Here is a 3,783-nt window from a genome sequence, read left to right as displayed (position 1 = left end):
ATTACCAACCACCCACCTCACCTCCCACCTATCACGCACCACCCCGTGTCAGCCACCCACCCTCAACCTACAAGTCAACCATTACCTACCACCCACCCTACCTCCCACCTACCACTCACCACCCCGTGTCAGCCATCCACCCACAACCTACCAGTCACCCATTACCTACCACCCACCTTACCTCCTACCTACCACCCACCACCCCGTGTCAGCCATCCACCCACAACCTACCAGTCACCCATTACCTACCACCCACCCTACCTCCCACCTACCACCCACCACCCCCTGTCAGCCACCCACCCACAACCTACCAGTCACCCATTACCTACCACCCACCTTACCTCCTACCTACCACCCACCACCCCGTGTCAGCCATCCACCCACAACCTACCAGTCACCCATTACCTACCACCCACCCTACCTCCTACCTACCACCCACCACCCCGTGTCAGCCATCCACCCACAACCTACCAGTCACCCATTACCTACCACCCACCTTACCTCCCAACTACCACCCACCACCCCGTGTCAACCATCCACCCACAACCTACCAGTCACCCATTACCTACCACCCACCCTACCTCCCACCTACCACCCACCACCCCGTGTCAGCCACCCACCCACAACCTACCAGTCACCCATTACCTACCTCCCACCTTACCTCCCAACTACCACCCACCACCCCGTGTCAACCATCCACCCACAACCTACCAGTCACCCATTACCTACCACCCACCCTACCTCCCACCTACCACCCACCACCCCCTGTCAGCCTACCACCCACAACCTACCAGTCACCCATTACCTACCACCCACCCTACCTCCCACCACCTCAGCCACCCACCGACAACCTACCAGTCAATTATTACCTACCACCCACCTCACCTCCCACCTACCACCCACCACCCCGTGTCAGCCTCTCACCCACAACCTACCAGTCACCCATTACCTACCACCCACCCTACCTCCCACCTACCACCCACCACCCCCTGTCAGCCATCCACCCACAACCTACCAGTCACCCATTACCTACCACCCACCCTACCACCTACCTACCACTCACCACCCCGTGTCAGCCATCCACCCACAACCTACCAGTCACCCATTACCTACCGCCCACCCTACCTCCCACCTACCACCCATCACCCCGTGTCAGCCATCCACCCACAACCTACCAGTCACCCATTACCTACCACCCACCCTACCTCCTACCTACCACCCACCACCCCGTGTCAGCCATCCACCCACAACCTACCAGTCACCCATTACCTACCACCCACCCTACCTCCCACCTACCACCCACCACTCCGTGTCAGCCATCCACCCACAACCTACCAGTCACCCATTACCTACCACCCACCCTACCTCCCACCTACCACCCACCACCCCGTGTCAGCCATCCACCCACAACCTACCAGTCACCCATTACCTACCACCCACCCTACCTCCCACCTACCACCCACCACCCCGTGTCAGCCATCCACCCACAACCTACCAGTCACCCATTACCTACCACCCACCCTACCTCCCACCTACCACCCACCACCCCCTGTCAGCCATCCACCCACAACCTACCAGTCACCCATTACCTACCACCCACCCTACCTCCCACCTACCACCCACCACCCCCTGTCAGCCATCCACCCACAACCTACCAGTCACCCATTACCTACCGCCCACCCTACCACCCACCTACCACCCATCACCCCGTGTCAGCCATCCACCCACAACCTACCAGTCACCCATTACCTACCACCCACCCTACCTCCTACCTACCACCCACCACCCCGTGTCAGCCATCCACCCACAACCTACCAATCACCCATTACCTACCACCCACCCTACCTCCTACCTACCACCCACCACCCCCTGTCAGCCATCCACCCACAACCTACCAGTCACCCATAACCTACCACCCACCCTACCTCCCACCTACCACCCACCACCCCGTGTCAGCCATCCACCCACAACCTACCAGTCACCCATTACCTACCACCCACCCTACCTCCCACCTACCACCCACCACCCCGTGTCAGCCATCCACCCACAACCTACCAGTCACCCATTACCTACCACCCACCCTACCTCCCACCTACCACCCACCACCCCGTGTCAGCCACCCACCCACAACCTACCAGTCACCCATTACCTACCACCCACCCTACCTCCTACCTACCACCCACCACCCCGTGTCAGCCATCCACCCACAACCTACCAGTCACCCATTACCTACCACCCACCCTACCTCCCACCTACCACCCACCACCCCGTGTCAGCCTCTCACCCACAACCTACCAGTTACCCATAACCTACCACCCACCCTACCTCCCACCTAACACCCACCACCCCCTGTCAGCCACCCACCCACAAACAACCAGTCAACCATTACCTACCACCCACCCTACCTCCTACCTACCACCCACCACCCCCTGTCAGCCGCCCACCCACAACCTACCAGTCACCCATTACCTACCACCCACCCTACCTCCCACCACCTCAGCCACCCACCCACAACCTACCAGTCAACCATTACCTACCACCCACCCTACCTCCCACCTACCACCCACCCTACCTCCCACCTACCACCCACCACCCCGTGTCAGCCATCCACCCACAACCTACCAGTCACCCATTACCTACCACCCACCCTACCTCCCACCTACCACCCACAACCCCCTGTCAGCCATCCACCCACAACCTACCAGTCACCCATTACCTACCACCCACCCTACCACCTACCTACCACCCACCACCCCCTGTCAGCCATCCACCCACAACCTACCAGTCACCCATTACCTACCGCCCACCCTACCTCCCACCTACCACCCATCACCCCGTGTCAGCCATCCACCCACAACCTACCAGTCACCCATTACCTACCACCCACCCTACCTCCTACCTACCACCCACCACCCCGTGTCAGCCATCCACCCACAACCTACCAGTCACCCATTACCTACCACCCACCCTACCTCCCACCTACCACTCCCCACCCCGTGTCAGCCATCCACCCACAACCTACCAGTCACCCTTTACCTACCACCCACCCTACCTCCCACCTACCACCCACCACCCCGTGTCAGCCACCCACCCACAACCTACCAGTCACCCATTACCTACCACCCACCTTACCTCCCAACTACCACCCACCACCCCGTGTCAACCATCCACCCACAACCTACCAGTCACCCATTACCTACCACCCACCCTACCTCCCACCTACCACCCACCACCCCCTGTCAGCCTACCACCCACAACCTACCAGTCACCCATTACCTACCACCCACCCTACCTCCCACCACCTCAGCCACCCACCGACAACCTACCAGTCAATTATTACCTACCACCCACCCTACCTCCCACCTACCACCCACCACCCCGTGTCAGCCATCCACCCACAACCTACCAGTCACCCATTACCTACCACCCACCCTACCTCCTACCTACCACCCACCACCCCCTGTCAGCCATCCACCCACAACCTACCAGTCACCCATTACCTACCACCCACCCTACCACCTACCTACCACCCACCACCCCGTGTCAGCCATCCACCCACAACCTACCAGTCACCCATTACCTACCACCCACCCTACCTCCCACCTACCACCCATCACCCCGTGTCAGCCATCCACCCACAACCTACCAGTCACCCATTACCTACCACCCACCCTACCTCCTACCTACCACCCACCACCCCGTGTCAGCCATCCACCCACAACCTACCAGTAACCCATTACCTACCACCCACCCTACCTCCCACCTACCACCCACCACCCCGTG

This window comes from Anopheles marshallii (genome assembly GCF_943734725.1).
Source record: "Anopheles marshallii chromosome X unlocalized genomic scaffold, idAnoMarsDA_429_01 X_unloc_4, whole genome shotgun sequence".
Taxonomy (NCBI): domain Eukaryota; kingdom Metazoa; phylum Arthropoda; class Insecta; order Diptera; family Culicidae; genus Anopheles; species Anopheles marshallii.
This window is presented reverse-complemented; position numbering follows the sequence as displayed.